At 37.0% G+C, this 18,690-nt stretch overlaps 1 long non-coding RNA gene and 1 pseudogene across 5 annotated transcripts; both read right to left on the bottom strand.

Moving 5' to 3' along the window:
* Positions 1–3,503: 3,503 nt before the first annotated feature.
* On the bottom strand, positions 3,504–4,271 carry LOC150033361 (secreted RxLR effector protein 161 pseudogene; annotated as a pseudogene).
* Positions 4,272–5,169: 898 nt separating this feature from the next.
* LOC150033360 (uncharacterized) lies at positions 5,170–9,617 on the bottom strand. Of its 5 annotated transcripts, none has more exons than XR_016523797.1 (3): positions 9,154–9,568; positions 6,165–9,087; positions 5,170–5,855 (listed from the first exon to the last, which is right to left on the bottom strand). It is a non-coding gene; the product is annotated as an uncharacterized LOC150033360 (long non-coding RNA). The 5 variants fall into 5 exon arrangements; XR_016523799.1 differs by having other exon boundaries at positions 6,165–7,829; positions 8,119–9,567; XR_016523800.1 differs by having other exon boundaries at positions 6,165–7,829; positions 8,167–9,567.
* Positions 9,618–18,690: the final 9,073 nt, after the last annotated feature.

Genomic DNA, 18,690 nt, shown 5'->3' with positions numbered 1-18,690 from the left:
CATAACCCACATCTCAATCTACACTATCTTTACCATTTTAAAGTGGGAATTTTGGCCCACCATGTCAATTTCTCTCCTTTCAAACAACCATTATTTTTTACTTTTTACTCCAACCAATCAGCTTGTACCACATCTTATCTTTAGTAACTATTGGATAGTTTTGAAAGTGGGGATTTTGCCCCCACTGGGTACATTATTCCCTTTGCATCAGTTGAGATTATAAACTGCAGTGAATATTGGTTAGTTAATTAGTAAGTTTAGTTAATGTTAGAAAAAATGGTGGAGGACAAATATGAAAAATGAGAGATATATTTTCCATTCAACTAAGCATGCTTTTATATAGGCTTACAAAAATAACCATAGGAATGTCAATGGTTTAAAGCGATAAATATCATCAAATGCTCATAACTCACATAACTCCTATAACTCAAAAATCACTATTGATTACAAAAAACTAAAAGTCACAAAACCCAAAAGTCACACTGTGAACCCTGAACCCTAATTTCTCTATTTGAGTATGTTCCCTATTGAGACCAGTGTGGTGAGTAGGTTGATGTGGAAATTAATGTGTAATTGTAGAAAAAATGGTGAAAAATTAGAAGAAATGTGTGAATTTGAAAGCTTCTCTTGGGTAAAACTTGAAAAATTTGGCTAAGTATAACCCATGCGTTGGAAGCTAGAAAATTGACTAAATGTTGTTCCATGCATTGGCCTTGCTTATTTAGAGGTTATTTGGGTTTTGAAGGAAGCAAAAGTGTGGCCAAGAGAAACGCATGCGGTAGCCAATGTCGTGAGAGGTTGGCAAAGAGTGCGGCAACCTCAAGTTGCGTGGACATAGACACTGTGCGTTGGAGTTGCGCGCGCTGGTTGATCGTGTAGTAAAAGGAGTAGTGCTACGCGATGGTATGTGGCAATGCTACGCGATGGTGGTATGCGGCAATGCTATGCGATGGTATGCGACAATGCTATGTGATGGTGGTATGCGGCAATGCTATGCGAAGGTGTTATGCGGTGATGCTATACGATGGTGCTATGCGGCAACGATATGTGATGGTGCTATATGGCAGCAGCACTAGACGATGAGCTATGCGGTGATGAGACAAGCCATGATGGACGCATGGTGAAACGTCTTGCATTGCTAAGGCTTGCGGTACACAAGGCTAATACTATGCGGTGGTGATGTGCTATGCGTTGGACATCCGAGGGCATGCGGGCGCATAGGACAAGGCTAATAGCATGCGTTGAAAGAGTGTTGGCCATTATCCTAGTTGAACGCATAGGGAAAAGGTAAGCCATGCAAAAGAGAAGGATATGCGGCCAAAGATGAGCCTTGCAAGCATCTAGCATATGTGACCAAGTTGCGTCAATTGGATGCACAAGGTAAGATTGAATGAAGGCATCTTGATGGACACATGCGCCAACTGGTGGTGTCCGGACATAGGTAGGTTGTGACAATTGGATGGGCGCATTTGTGGTTAGATAAACGAATATGAGGTTGGATGGACGCATTTAAGGTCGTCATCCGGACATGTGGCTTGTTGGGAGGAAATCTTAAGCCTTAAGCAAATGAGGTTGTTGCACAAGAAGACATGCAAATTTAAGCATTTTATGTTGGCTAAGGAAGAGGAAGACACCTTAGATTGCGATAACTTGAAGGTTGCATTGATAATGTAGGGAAAAGACACTTGGACATGCGGCCAAGTAGAAGGTGTCGACCTTGGAGAGATTTTGAACGCCTATAAATAGGGCCAATGACTTATCTTCAAATCATAATTCAAAGGACATTAAGAAGAGTGTGAAAGCTGATTGTACAGAAACTATGCGTTGATGAGAGAACGCATGCGTTGATAGCAAATCTATGTGTCGGTCATAAAGCTTCAAGTGGAGATGCAATTGGACAGTGAAGTCTGGAAATAGCATCAACCTGGGACGAGGAGTTCTCCCAGCATACTCGTGCATTTAGAGTGATTTCAAACCTGAAAGCTACACGAGTCTAGTTTCAGGGTAGGGATTCTAGAGAAGAAGCTCCAAGGAATCGGGCTGAAAAGTGAGGAAAGATAGAAGGGTCAAGCTTTTGGGTAAGCTTGGGCCAGTCTAGAAGATTTTGTGATTCCGACCAAACCACGAGGAGTTCTGAGCTCAGATTTAAGGTAAGTTTCTTGAGATATTTTAGAGCATGTTTATAGAAGGAAGTATCTCAAAATAAGGCTTAGAACTATGAGTAATCGGAGTTTTAAATTGAATCTGGATTTTAGGGTTCAAAAGGGAGCCCGAGGTAACCAAGGAACTTCTAGAGAGAAAGGCTCCAAAACGATCAAGGTGAATGACTAAAATATTTGGCTAAATATTTACAATGTTTTAAAGAAACCATGTTTTCAAGAAAGATTATTCTCATGCTAGCTAGTTTTACAAAGTGATTTCCAAGCAAACCATGAATTACGTTTTAAACGCATGCCATGTATAACAGTTTATTGAAAAACTATTTATGTGTGTTTAAATACATCAAGCATGCGTTAGTATCTTTAAAGACATGTTTTCTATGCGTTATGCTTTACATGCTTTAAAGAGAAAGACATTTATGACTAGTTCTACTTGAAACATGATACCGAAGGACAGTTGAGAAGGTATCCGAACAGCTCGATACTGAAGGACAAGTTTAGAGAAGGTATCTGAGCAGAAGTACCTAAGATATGACGGTATTTAGTATGGCCACGTGCATGTAGGTAGTTAAAGTCAGAGATTGAGCAAAAAAGTTCTCTCTTGACTAGCAGTCAGAGATTGAGCAAAAGGGTTTTCTCTTGACTAGCAGTCAGAGATTGAGCAAAAGAGTTCTCTCTTGACTAGCAGTTGACGTTGGGATTTAACAACAACAGGGTTATTCTCAACTAAGGAATATTTGTAATATGTTCTGATAATTGCAGCTTTATATGCTTTATGCTTGGAAAATGTTTATACTGTAGTACAAGGTTACTGTAGAAATTTATATTTGAGTTTAATCTCTTTATTGAGACTGTTGCATGAGAATCAGTTTTCTTTCTTAAGTCACTCATTGGGCTAGCAAGCTCACCCCGTTTTCAAATGTTTTCCTTTCCCCCAGACAGCGATCAAATCCTCAGGAGATAGCTCTGCATCTGCTCTGCCACTAAAGAACAAAGATATTGTAACCCGTCGGTTAGGTGGTTACTATAAATATTGTACACATGTTACAGTTGTTCATATAGGGACTAAGGTTTTGCACATCGGGACTTGTGAAACTAGTAATGTAATCACTTTAAATAAGTTGTGTTTTTAAACTTAATAAAATTGGCCTGAGAGGCATCCGCTGTATATGAATTTGTACATTGGTATCAAAGTTATTTTCACAAGAGTTATTAGGCAGTAAGTGTCAACAAAAGGGTTAATAACTGTTGTAGTCATGTCCTTTCTTAGGCTCAGAGAGTAGTCTGGAATAGGGTGTGACACACACTAAATGCCACAAATAAAGTTTAATAATGACAAACTTTTTAACCCCCCCTCCCCCCCAAACTTGATTTGTTACACCAAGTCAACTCCTTATTTTGATAAAAGTCTCCAACTTGAGGGGCTTTGTGAAAATATCCCCGCTTGGTCTTGTGACTTGATATATTTGAGTTCCACTTCTTTCTTCGTAATGCAATCCCAAATGTATGAAATCGGGTATCAATGTGCTTGTTCCTCCTATGAAATATTGAATTTTTGGCTAAGGCAATGGCCGATTTATTGTCAACAAAAATCTCCATTGGACCTTCCATTTGAAACTTCAACTTCTTCACTAACTTTCTTAGCCAAATTGCATGACATACACATGAAGTTCTTGCGACGTACTCTGCCTCGCATGTTGATAATGTGTCTATCGATTGCTTTTTTGACATCCATGTGAATGTCGTTTCACCAATAAAAAACAAAAACCCCATAGTGCTCTTTCGATCATCCAAATCACTACTCCAATCACTATCATAATAACCAACAATATCAAAATTGCTAGAAGAGACATAATAAAGACCATACCCAATCGTCCCTTTGATGTAGCGAAGTATCCTTTTTGCCATTTTGCATTGTGTTGCTGTCGGTTCCTCCATAAATCGACTAATAATTCCAATCGAATAAAGAATATCTGGTCTTGTACATGTCAAGTATCTCAAACTTCCATTCAAGCTTTTGAAATATGTAGAATTTACCTTCTCTCCTCCATCTTTCTTGGTGATTTTGACTCCACATTCCATCGGTGTTCCAACTGGATTAGCATCATTCATATTGAACTTCTTGAGCACTTCTTTAACATAGCCCTCTTGGGATATAAAAATCCCATCTTCACCTTGTTTGACCTCGATCCCTGATGCTTAATTTTGTAAAATGAATTATGGATGATATGCGATGGTGAAATTGCGTTGTGCACTCAAGTTTCCTCAGCGAATCCAAGTGTAAATTCCAGTAAGTTTCCTGGTAAGTCCAGGGTCGAACTCAGGAACTTGTGAAAACAGGTTGTGTTGGAAATTTTTAGGGACACTTTGCGGTAACCAGACAAATAAATTGTTGGTTTGTCGTTGATTGCGTTAATGAAAAATAATAAATGCGGCGGAATTGAGAAAAGTTAGTTGTGTGATAGATACACTGAGTAAGCAGATGAATGGGATGAGAGGGTCTTTAGCTAGCGTTACTTGAGAATGCGTCAGACAATGCGATCATACTACAACCATGCACAGCAAGTTGTTTTCCAATGCGAATGCGATGCTCCTAAGTCTAGGACGCATAGGTTGAATGCAAAATTGTCCATAGAGCTTATCCCTAAGTCTCTACTCGTCTCCTATGCGATGATGCAAAATGCATAAAGGCAAGGTGACCGCACACAATCATATCCTATCTCTAGGATGCATGCGATGCGTTGATAACAAATAGTGTTTATTCCTAAGCTTCTATCTCTTAATTATGCGTTCTAATCTGACTCTCTCGAGCCTAGATTCTAACCTGACCTTCCCAAGCCTCGATCATATCCTTAGACTACCCTCTCGAGTATCTCTAATGGACAAATAAAGCATACATAATACAAGATAATCGCATAGAATGAAGATTCTCTAGTTGTGCTAGCTAAATGCTTTTCAACCCATTCAACTGATTTAGCTACTCATGCGTAAACAACAAAGAGTGAACAGATATAGAGAAGTAGATTCCATTTTGATAAATGAGTGGAGTACAAAATAACAATGGAAGTTAAAGGTAGTGAGCCTGGTAGCAATTCTTTGTTGACCGAAGCATTTACATTGTAAATCTCTATTCGGTTCCAAAGATGTTCCTACTTCCGCAGGCATCGACCCTCTCTCTGTTCTTAAAGCTTCTGGTGTTCTCCCAAGCTTACCAGAACGATCTGTCGGCACAACCTTCTCTCTCGCGTCCGCCTTAAAACGAAAGAAAACTATGAACAAGGACGTGCGAACTGAACGTATGAAAATGTCGAACTGCTGAACCCCTTTTCTAAAGGTTTTCCTTGGTATTTATAGAAAATCCAAGGTGAACGGCGGCTTCTCTCTCATGATTGCACAGATGTGACAGCTTTAATTCCCCTGACTAATGCGCCAAATATTTGTCACCAAAAAACTGAATGTACTTGTTATCGTTAGCGGCTGTCAACTTAATTCGGATTCGATTGTCATCAGCTTTTTGTCCCATCGCGATTAATTAGCCTTTCACCCAGATATGCCCACCATGTTGCACTGACCAGTTGCGACAATCCTTCTCGGGCGAATATTTGCAAACACGATCACCGCAAAGCCTTGTGGTAATTCTGCACTCGACCAATGATTTCCTATGATCGCAATTTCCACCTTACGTCAACGCATATTCTGCATAAAAACACAAAAATAAACTGTTCCTATGCGATGATCCATGTGCCCGCAATATAATAAACTTAATTCTTTTTTGACGCAATTTAACATATTTTATCAACGCAAGCCAACATTGTTTAAGAAATTTACATTATGATAACGTGCATTTCTCCCCATTATCAATCCCAAGATAGTAACTCATGAGACTAATGTCTGTCATTTCAAACTCCTTTGCCATCTCTCTTTTGAACTCATCAAACATGCTAGGATTGTTTCAGGTAAATACTAAATCATCAACATATAAACAAATGATTAGTATGCTTTTACCTTGCATTTTGATGTAAAGGGCATGCTCACAAGGATACTTCATATACTTTTTCTCTTGAAAGTACTTGTCAATCTTCGAATTCCATGCTCTTGGTGCTTGCTTTAAACCATAAAGTTCATTCTTCAATCGAAGCACTTTATCTTCTTCACCTTTGACTTTATAACCCAATGGTTGTTCCACATAGACCTCTTCCTCAAGAATTCCATTCAAGAATGCCGATTTGACATCCATTTGATGTATCTTCCATTGATTATGGGCTGCCAAGGCAATAATCAAATGAATAGTTTCAAGGCGAACCACAGGGGCAAATACCTCATCATAGTCTATGCCATGTCGTTGGCTATACCCTTTCACCACTAGTCTTGCCTTGTGCCTCTCAACTTTGCCATTGACTTTTCTCTGTCTTGTATACCCACTTCACTCTGATTGGTTTGTGCCCATTTGGATGCTTGGTCAATTCCCATGTGTCATTTTTCTCTATCGCTTGAATTTCTTCATCAATTGCATCCTTCCATTTCTTGCTTGCAATGGCTTCTTGGAAACTAATAGGCTCACAATCACCAAAAAGACAATAGAGAATTATGTCATTTTGATTTTCATTTACCTCATTAAGTTCACATAGACTTCGAGTTCCTTTTGAACCAATTTCGTTCTCCGAATAGCTGGATGAACCTTCAGATGATGATCGATTGGTCGAATGAGGTGGCATTGGAATGAGCAAACCTTCACCCATTTCATCCCTGGTCGTCTCATTTTCATCATCTTCTTCAAAATATGGAAGGAAATCATACTCCTTCTCTTGTATTTTCCAATCCTAAGAGGCTTCCTCATCAAAAACTATATCATGACTAATCATTACCTTCCCATTCAATGGATTATAAAGACGATAACCTTTTGAACTTGCATCATAGCCGATGAAGATGAGTTTCTCACTTCGATCATTGAGCTTGGTCCTTTTTTCTTCCGACACATGAGCATATATAATAATCCCAAACACCTTGAAGTGACCAATCCTGGGCTTTCTTCCATTCCATACTTCTTGAGGCGTCTTGTCAAGCACACTTTTGGTTGGTGCTCGATTTGTCAAATAAACCGCACAAGCTACGACCTTCGCCCAAAATTCCTTTAGCATCTTCTTTGTCTTTAGCATGCTTCTTGCCATGTTCAAGATTGTCCGATTCTTCCTCTCCACCATGCCATTTTATTGCGGTGTCCTTGGGACTGTTAACGAACGTCGGATGCCTTTTTCATCACAAAATTGTTTGAACTCATTTTATGTGAATTCACCACCTCGATCGGTTCTCATGGCCTTGATTGTAAGGTTGCTTTCATTCTCCACACGTGCCTTAAATCTCTTGAAGATTTCAAATACTTCTGATTTTTCCTTCAAAAGTACACCCACGTTTTTCTAGAAAAATCATCAATAAAGAGAAGGAAATATTTACTTTTACCATGAGACTCTGGTTTGATCATTCCACACACATCAGCATTGATGAGTTCTAAAGGCTTCTTTGCTCTTGTCATAGACTCCTTCGGAAAACTACTTCGATGATGTTTGCCAAGCAAACACCCTACACACACTTGGTTTGGCTTTTGAATTGTGTGGTAAACCTTGCACCATCTTCTTCTTCGACAAATCTTTTAGACCTAAAAAATTGAGGTGCCTGAATCGTAGATGCCATAGTCAAGAGAGATCTTCATAACACATCTTCAAGCATTTTGGAACATCATTACATATATTCAAAGGAAACATTCGGTTTTTGGTCATGGAGACTTTAACAATAAGTCTCTCATGATTATCCCTCAAATACAAACAATTGTTTTTCATTTGAACTTCAAAACCTTTCTCTAACAATTTTCCTACACTCAATATATTATTTTTTACATTGGGAATGTAATAAACATTTGTGATATATTGATTTTCTCCATTTTTTAATCGAATGAGAATTTTACCTATTCCTTTGATGGCAGCCAAAGAATTGTCTCCAAAGGAAATATTACCTTTCTCCATCTCATTCAACTCCACAAACATCTCGCGTTTTCCACACATGTGATTTGAGGCTCCTATGTCAAGATATCACATACTATCTTGACTCTCTTCTTCTTCCTTTGAAATCATAAATAAGGTTCCATTCTCCTCTGCATAATTGAATTGCCCTTGATGGCTTTTGATGTGCTAGCGGTTGATCAGTCCTGATGCTTTCGATCAATCGACTCTGTTTGAGATGAGTAATACTCATTCGCATAATGTTCATATTTGTTACAATTATAACATTTTACCTGAGATTTATCTCTCCCGGACCTTCCACCATGTCTTCCACGACCTCGACCTCCTCTTCCTCTTGAAGATTCAGACGAGTTTTAAGAAACATCAGTGTTGGATTCACCTCTTCCACCATTGCCTCGACCTCCACGACCTCTTCCACGTCCACGACTATTCTCCTCCTTGATTTTGAGTTGGAGAAGTTGTTCAACGATCTCTGTTTGCTCCATCCTCCTTTTCTTTTTCTCATCATAGGCTTGTAATGAGTCTATAAATTGTTCAATTGTCATGTTCTCGAGATCCTGTGTCTCCTCGATCGTCGTAGTGATAATCTCAAACTTTGTATTTAGGCTTCGTAGAATCTTCTCCATGACACGAACATCGGTGATTTCTTCACCATTCCGTCTCAATTGGTTGACGACAGCCATTACTTTTGTGTGATATTCCGCTATCACCTCCATCTCTTTCGTTTGTAAAGATTCAAACTCACCATGTAAGGTTTGCAACCATACCTTTTTCACACAATCGGCTCCTCTATGAGATGAGATGAAATCGATAGGACACACGCTTTCACGCATTGACATGTAGATTGGTGGCTGAAACTTGTGGCAGTACGTGAGAGTCACATGGAAATGATCTTCTAGTCAAATTTGGCATTCCTGAAGATCAACAAATGTGTTATCTTTTAGATAGGATCGTGACAAAAAGTCATGTTAGTAACATACCATGACAGCGGTCTGAAAATACGTGGTGATCCAAAAAACTCAAGTGACAGGCTAAATCCTAAAAGAATGATCCAGTGCTCACAGAGCAAAATACAGAATGATTCATCTTATTCTATACATTATAGTTCAATATATATAAGCATACATGATAACCTAAACTACAGTAAGAAGACAATAAAAGATAGAAGAGTAATGAACTCCTATATTTACACAACCATTCTTTTTACATTGTATTATAAGGATAATTGGATCGGGTAGCACATTTAGGATTGAAGTAAACAAGCTCAAACATTCAACATATTCAACAGCTGTTCACATTTTTTTATTTTTTTATAGTTTGTTATTGTAACTACTTGTATCAGAAATAATAGTGCAATTGCCCAATAGAATATGCTTTAGCCAGAACAAAACACAAAAATGTCACTACTAGGCAAGCATTCAGGAATAAATTCATCTTATGCAGAAAAAGCTCATCCAAATATGGAGTCCACACTTATTACATTAAAGTTTAGAGTCACTTGCTTCATTTATTTATTTTTCCAACTTTAATCATCCATATAAAAATAGATTGATGTCATGCACACACTAATAAAGGTAACTTCTCTTTGTCCAAGATTACTATCAATTATGGAATGAATGCCAAAATTTGAAGATAAGGCAATTTTGAAAATTGTTTTGTCACAAGAGAAACTTTGATCTGCCCTATGCAAATACAATAGACAAGATTCCACTAAAGTTAAAATTGCTTCAAAAGATGAAAATGATTAAAGGATCATCCTCATCTCCTTAAGACAATGATGGGGATTTTGTTGAAACTGTGGTTGAGTGTAGCGATTAAGGTGACTACTTTTGAAGTTTCAAACTCATTGGTTGGGTGCACATTTCATTTTTCTTCTTTTCTTTTTCTTTTTAGTTCTATTTAACTTTTACCTTATTTATTTTTCAGTATTTATGTTTTAAAATTTATTCTAATGTTTTCAGATAACATAATAGTAGTTTATTATTATTATTTATTTATTTTCCTTTAACTGTATTTTCAACTCGTGAGGTTCATGCTCGGCCTCGTGGTGGCTTAGGACCGTCCCCCTTCGAAAGGAATTTGCATGGGATCGATATCAAGGTAAATCTGAAATGATAGGATTTAGGATTTAGAATGTTATTTCCAATATTCTCATTCCCTTCTGCAGGCAGGTTGGGAATTGTAAATTCTAAAATGAAAGGTTACACTTTCAAAGAAATTATTAAGTTAGTTAATTAGTTTCATGGCCAAATAAATGGTAACTAATTATTATAGGAATAGTTATGGTGTAGTGTTTAGTTGAGAATATCTAAATTTAGTGAAAGAGCAATTGACTACCCTTCGATGAGATTTAATTCTAAATCACTAAAGTATTCTTGCAAAATATATGATTATAGGATTCATTATTATTTTTATTAAGATATTTGTTAGATATTATGAGATTGGCAATATTTCTTTTTAGGTCCACTGATGTTATAAGAAATATCATTGTATTGGTGGTTTCTGACAAAGGAATGTTCATCGGAAATTCTTATTCTGCAAAATACTTTCGTTAACATGTTTTTCCTTTTGCAACATTATTTGCCAATTTTTTTTCCTTTTGCAATGTGCGACTTCAAGGAAATATATCATGAGGATTTCCATGAGCAGTGGAAAGATCATTCCAAATTACAATCATGTATGAACATTACAAACTAGTCAAAACAGAAATATATGGTTATGCATTCAATACAGAAATTATAGTATGATAATACAAAGAATCAAGGAGAAACTCTATGCACATTAAAAGAATCATTGCCAATGCTCCTTGATCACGACCGCTCGAACACAACAACCTCGAACGCTCGAACAACACGATCGCTACACTGCACGAACATTGCACACTCGAACTCAACGATATCCTCAGTCACGAACTCCCCAATAGCACGAACAACCTCCACAGAACCTCGATGGTGTCGAGTTGAGTATGACACCACCAAGAAGGCTACCTTGGTATTCTCGGTGTGAGAATCTAGAGGGTGGGTTCTGTGTGGACTTGGTTAGAGGGAGAAGACGGAGGAAACACCAATCGTGTAAATAATTGAGCAAGTGGGAGAAGACTGAATCTATCGTATAGGCCGATGCCCAATCGTTTAGCAAAAGCTAAGTGATCATTTAGCTCATCGTTTAGTTCTGTGTCTGACACTTACAAAATACTACACGATCGTTTATCTTAGTCAAGCCGTCATATAATAAATCCGATTTACTTGACAACTTCTGTGAGATTCTTTTTCCGAGAGAGAAATCTCAAACCCAATTTTTTCAACATTACTAAAAATAGGAAAATAATTTTCCTTTTATCTCACTGTTATCATGAAACCACCAATAACCTCCCACTCAATTGGTTATTAAAGAAACAAAGTTAATTATCCAATAATTAATATTATTATAAATACAAATGATAACCAACTTATCGTTCTATATTTATAAGCTATAGTTTTAATATTTCATCTCATGAAACATATAAACCATAGCTCTTTTTCTATTTCATGGTACCTAATGTAAATCTCATTTACATTAATCCTCCAATAGATGTATCTCATACATCATACAGATCATATCATATATAATTGATTACCTTTCGTCAATTTGAACATTTCAAATCAACACTAAGAACTAATTCTCAACTGAATCCATTGAGCTACCAAGGGGACCTTATGGACCTGTAGCACGAAGCTTCAACGGTACATAAATAACTGACTAAACTCTTTAGTCACAGGATCCACCATCCATGAACTGACAGGCACTCCACTAGAGACCGATAGTTGAACTCTTCTTACCACAGTATATTATGTGTCCATTTTAACCAATGAGCAGTGCGACATGTAAGAGTTAAACAACATGCATTGGAAGTATGAAGGATCCATAAACATTCTAATTTACTAATTTTGACAAAAACTAAAGCATGTTCTTCATAAAAATTAGGTTTTCAGAATGTACCTTTGACGAACTCTCCAAGAAAATGTCTTTTCAGCTGCTGTCTTCACTCGATATCAACGTGAACCACCTAAAAGCCTTCCCTACTATGTTCTTGGAGCTTTAGAAAGAATTTTAGGACTCAAGAGCAACTTGAAGATTTGAAGAAACAAGAAAAGCTCACAGCAGCAAATTGACGAAGACAGTTTCTTCTTTATCGTAATGTGCTGTTTCTTCTTTATCGTAATTTTCTCTCAAAATTAAGTATCCCTCTTTTTATTTTCTTCTTCTTCTTCTCCAACAATTCAAATCTTCTTTATATATTTAGATGAACATACAAAGTGATGGAGTGCATGACTTGCACCTCATGCTTGAAGAATCAAAGTAAAGAAGATAATAGTTTTTGTATGAGCATAAAGATGATGGTAATGGAGAAAATCTGTTTTCCATTTTGTGCAACCATGTATATTGTTTTTCTATTTTCTTTTTAAAACAAAAAATTACTTTTAAATAATTTTAATTCAAAAATTGATTTTCTTAAATTAATTAATTTAATATCAAATATTAAATTAATTTTTGCATAATAATCATCTTCATATATTTAAATCATATTTAAATATTTATTCTCTTGTTCCATTTAATTTAAACATTTTAAATTAATTTATCAAGCTACTCTAAAGCCTACCCATTTACGAGCTAGTAAAAGGACCTCGCGGACCTACAGATCATGGGCTCCAACGATCCGAGATGAATCGGCTAAACTCATTAGACCGATCTAACCTCCATTCGTTAACTAATGGGTGATTCCACTAAAGCCCATAGCTGAAATCCCCTCACTGTAGATATATTATGTCCACTCGATATAATCATGATTAGTAAGTTAACCCTTCATAGGCTGCTCATAATAACGACTGGGTCGAATCTCTGTTTTACCCCCGAAATTACCTCTCGTTCCTTAAGTTCCATTGATTCCCTAATAAATAATTGATTTGTGATCCAATCAACAAATCAAATTCCTCTCAGGCTAATGAGAGGGTGAGGCCTCTTGTTCAAGACCCAGAATCAGCACTTGAAGGGAACAACCTCTCTACTAACCCTAATCGGGTAGGAGTGAATTCCCTCTTGTACCCTATGTTCCCAGCTATTCATCCGGTCTTATCCCCAAAATGGTAAGCTTATTGAGCTTAGGCAATTGGTCTATTCTCACTGTTTGTAGATCAAAGGATAATCCGAACAAACAGGAGTTCATAGTTAGCTCAAGATTAAGGTTAAGTTACCTAGGTCATCGCTTCGAAATAGTCAGCCTTAAACAGTAAACAACGTTATAAAGTATGAGTGAGAGGTTTTGTGGTCCGATCTTGCACAAAGCTAATTTGTACAGGAAACCCCCATTTCTCATGTCTCAACATGCACGAATTAGGATCACTTCATATGTAGCACTTTACTACACTGTGTAACAACTACAGAGTAGGCCGCATCCAATAGTGTTACTAGAATAAGGTACCCAACCTTATTCATATACTATAGATCATTTTGACTACTTACTCGAACCTGATCTACTTGTAGGTCTCCACATAAAGTTCAAGTACTCATATAATAGTCAAGGGACTTAGGTTTGTTGCATTTCTAATATATTCAACAACAACTTATCGAATTCTCAAGATAAGTTCTAATGTTTACAAACCACGAGTTTTAGGACATAAAACCCAACAAACTCCCACTTGGACTAAAACTCCAGTGGTAACTTATATATCTGCTATATAAGACTGAGTTTCTACATTTTATAGAGAAATACAATAAAATAGGGCATCATATATCCATGGTTTTACAATTTGGTATCTCATACCTAATATTTCTCCTACTTGCTCTAGGTTATTGAACTCTGGTATTTCTAGTCTTACTAGATGATTCTTAAACACTTTAGCTAAGAGAATCATTGTAAACATATTAGTATACAAATAGGTTTCTTATGGGGAATTCATCTATTTCTCAATAATGGCTAGGAAACACATTTTCCTCCCACTACATTGAGGTACTCTCAACTCTTTGATTAAGATGGTCTGACCTGCCTTAACAACTCTTGTTAACAGTCAGATCTAGAAATCTTAAATTCATAATACTTCGATCTTAGCCATTTAAATATCTGAATATTTGTTGATGGCTATTAACAATTTGTTTCTTAACAGAAGTTGGTATGAGATAGAGCAAACATATTTCTTGAAAAAACATTTCATTCATAACAAAAAATATGTATAAAAGTTTCTTTACAAGATTTAACAAAAACAGGCAATTTAAGTCTTCATCAGCAACTTCTCCTACAAGATAAGCTGAGCAAACGGCCTTCAGGATCTAAGCAGCCTATTTTCCTTTCTATGCTCTCTTCTCTGCAAGATATTTAGGGCAATTTCTCTTCCAGTGCCCTAGCTCGTTGTAGTGGAAACATTTCCCTTTCTCTACAACGGTTTTCTTACTCTTCTTACCAACAGGCTTTTTCCTTTTCCCTTAGTCTTTCTTCGCTGGAAAACTCTTAGAATGCGAAGACGAGGCAACTTCAGGCTTGGAGGACATTCCTTTCTTCTCAGCAGAAGCAACATTTACTTCTAGTACTGGTTCCAGACATTTAGTTATCAACATGGTCTGAAAAGCATGCAGCTCATTAAGCAGAGTTGTGAAGTTGTATTCAATTTTATTCATCAAGACATTGGTACAAAATTGCAGAAAATTATTTGGAAGAGATTCTAGTTGTAACGACCCGACCCTCTAGGAATTAAGTTAGACCGTTACTAAATACATGCATGCATGAAACTCAAAACGACACTCGGTTATGGTGAAATAAATGCTAATTAAATAAGGTAAGTTTAAAAGACTTTCATTAATTTCAAATACTAAACAATAGTAGGATACCCATAATTCATGAAGGATGATAAATAAGTCTGAAAAACAATTCTTAAAAGTGAGTTTTAAATATCAAAACTAAAAGTTCAGAGAAATATGAAAAGAACTCTAAATTTCATGATGCGAAAGTGTAAAAACTAGTCCCAGTGGCTCGATCACGACTTCCGCTTGTCCATCGCCGGTGAATCTCTATCCTTACCTGAAACAACAACATGAGAAAGAATGAGTATAAAATACTCAGTAAGTAACCCCACTACTGGGGTCAGGTTGGGCATCTATGTACTCTAGATACCCACCTCTGGTGAAACATATAAACTGCTCTAGTCCTCATGGGACACATATGCACATGAAACAAGAAGGAGACTGAGTCCTATCCTACTATAGTTAAGTATACCCACTACCTCTGGTGAATCCCGAAGGAGACACAAACTGGCGAATCCCGAAGGAGACACAAACTGGCGAATCCCGAAGGAGACACAAACTGGCGAATCCCAAAGGAGACACAAACTGGTGAATCGAGAAGGAGACACAAACTGGTGAATCGAGAAGGAGACATAAACTGGTGAATCGAGAAGGAAATAGAAACTGGTGAATCGAGAAGGAAACACAAATTGGTGAATCCCGAAGGAAACACAAACTGGTGAATCCCGAAGGAAACACAAAATCTAATGGGCATCTAACTAATTAGTAAGGAAACACAAACTCAACATCTAATCATCACTGTACGAATCTATGACATACATATAAACTTCAACATTATGGCTCTACAACATACACATATACCTCAACATCATGGTTCTACAACATACATGTATACCTCAACATCATCAGATCAAATACAACCATGAAAGCACATATCATCTCATACTAGCATTCAAGTGTTTGTGTGCATAAATAAATAATTCGAATCTCATAACAGAACATACTTTAATCATGTTATACTATCAATATTTCATGTTGTCATTCTGCCATAAACTTCATTTAACATTCCAGAATACATCTAATGTCTGGCCCGTGGGCAGTTCCAGTAGTAAGATTACTTACCTTGATATTAGGTCGAACCAAAAAGCAATTGAATCTTTGTGAAATTCTTGAATCCTTAATCAAGCCTAAACATAAACCAAGCTTTAAAATTAATAGTTAAGGCCAAAATCCAAACACCCAAATATTACAAAATATTTCCAGATAACCTTACCTAAGGTGTGGTCTAATTCGAATTCACCTTCCAAACCTCCAATTTTAAGTCCAAATAATTAGCAAACCAAACTCTTCTTCATCTTGAATGAAATTTTTGAATCAATCCCCTAATCATAATTTGAAATTAGGCTTACACGGTTAAAGCTTGAATCAAATACATACTTCATTACCAATGTCTCAAATAAATTATCCATATGTAGCTTCGTCAAAAAATCAATTCCAAATGACTTTACCAAAATTTCTCAACATCCAAAATTAATCCACAAGAGGGTAATCAGAGCATAAAACTTACCAAAACTCGCTAAGACAAACTCCAACTTCACTGAACAAAACCTCAATACCTTCACAAACTTGAATCCAAAGTTGAAACACAATGGATATCAACCAATTGATGCCAAAAGTAAACGAGTATTCAAGAATCAACTGAAAAAAACCCAAACGGTAGAAATCTTACCCAAATTCCAGTGACGGCAAAACGAGCGACGCTTGAGTAGTGGTGGACGGAGGTCATGAAGAAGAAACTGATGCAGCGACTTTGGGAGGCGTCGGACGGGCTCACGAACGTGAGGAAGAAAAGGGGGGTAGGGTTTGACTTTTTATCAAAAAAAAAAAAAAAACAACAACAATAATAATAATAATAAAACAGAAAAGGAAGTAAATATAATTACATTTAATTCCTTTCCGTTTTATACTATTAAATTCCTTTCCGTTTAAAAAAAAAAATTAATTCCTGCCATTAATTTTCAAATTGAATAATTTCACGTCAACAATTAAATTCCCGCACCTATACTTGAAGTCCAAAATTTCAAAAATGCCCTCCAACTAATAACAATTACTGAAATTCTAAATAATAAAGTTACTGAAATTACATTATTATTAAAAAAATGTACGGGCTGTTACATTCTTCCCTCCTCAAAGAACTTTCGTCCTCGAAAGTTCATTCTTGAAAAAGCTCCGGGTACTGGGCCCTCATCTTAATCTCTAACTTCTAAGTGGCCTCCTTGAACTGATGATTCTTCCACAGGACTTTCATAAGCACCATCTCCCTACGGTGCAACGTCTTTACCTCTCTGGCGAGAAATTCTACAGACTTCTCCTTGTAGCTCAAGTTGTCATTCAACTGCAATGGCTCAAAGTCAACTACATGGGACAGATCTGTCACATACCTTCCTCAAAATAGAAATGTGGAAGACATTATGAACTGAAGACAGTGCTGGAGGTAATGCCAATTAGTAAGCTATGGGGCCAACTCGCTCCAAGACCTCGAAAGGTCCAATGAATCTCGGACTCAACTTTTCTTTCCTTCCAAACCTCAAAACACCCTTTATAGGTGCCACCTTTAAGAAACTTTATCTCCTAGTCTTAAATTTAGGTCCTTACATCTCACGTCGACGTAGCTTTTCTATCTGCTCTAAGCTGTTTGCATACGAGCCTTGATCTTCTGTATTGCCCCATTCATGGTTTGCATTAGCTCAAGTCCTAGCAATTTCCTCTCTTCTACCTCATCCCAACACACAGGAGACCTGCAACTCTTCCCATAGAGGGCTTCAAACAGCAACATGCCAATGGTAGCCGGATAACTGTCATTATGCTAATTCCATCAAATGCAAGTGAGAGACTCAATTCCTTGAAAACTCTAACGCATAAGTGCACAACATATTCTCCAATGTCTGGTTCAAACGTTCTTTCTGACCATCAGTCTGTGGGTGAAAAGTTGTATTAAAATCTAATCGAGTACCCAATGCTAACTAGAGACTCTTCCAAAAACTAGATGTAAAACAAAAGTCACTGTTTAACATAGTTGAAACTAGTATAAAAAAAAGGTGTGATAACCCCTTCCATATATAACTATGAAACTTAAGATGCCGAAAACCAACAATACTTTAACATGTTCAAGCTGAGAACTATGAAAACTGTCGTGAGCTTAAGAAAGACTTATCTACTAAAAACATATATCTGAACTTACCATTCTGTCATAGGGAAAACTTCATATGTGTAGTGGAGAAATTGGTCATGCTATATAATGCGTCATCTAAAGATATGTACCAGAACAAATTAGCTCAACTGAATACTGCTTCTGCTCTAGAAGCGCCAACTGTGATGTCTTTCCTAGAGTCTACATGTCTGAGAATAACTCTGTCTAATTAAATCTCACATTCATGAGAAACTCATCATGAGGCTCTATGCTGTCATGAGCTATAAAACTTGCTTGAGTCATCCTCATATTATTCTCTAGGCATGAAACAATCACATATCATTACTTAGACCCCGCTGCGAACGAGTCCAGAATTCCCCCCGAAAATGAGGTTTTGAAGTCCCTAGATGCTAAAGCATCAGTCAATTGATAACACATTTCCATAACCTCGTAATAACTGTAATTGATCCTTGAAGTCAATGTAATTAATCCTTGAGAATATTGAATGCACCAGAATGGAAGTGGGAGCATGTGTCTATGGACTTCATCGTAGGGT

This window comes from Benincasa hispida, chromosome 10, assembly GCF_027475165.1.
Source record: "Benincasa hispida cultivar pf3 chromosome 10, pf3_genome.v1.1, whole genome shotgun sequence".
NCBI lineage: Eukaryota > Viridiplantae > Streptophyta > Magnoliopsida > Cucurbitales > Cucurbitaceae > Benincasa > Benincasa hispida.
Note: the sequence above shows the minus strand (reverse complement) of the source record. Positions and strands in the feature narration are given on the sequence as shown.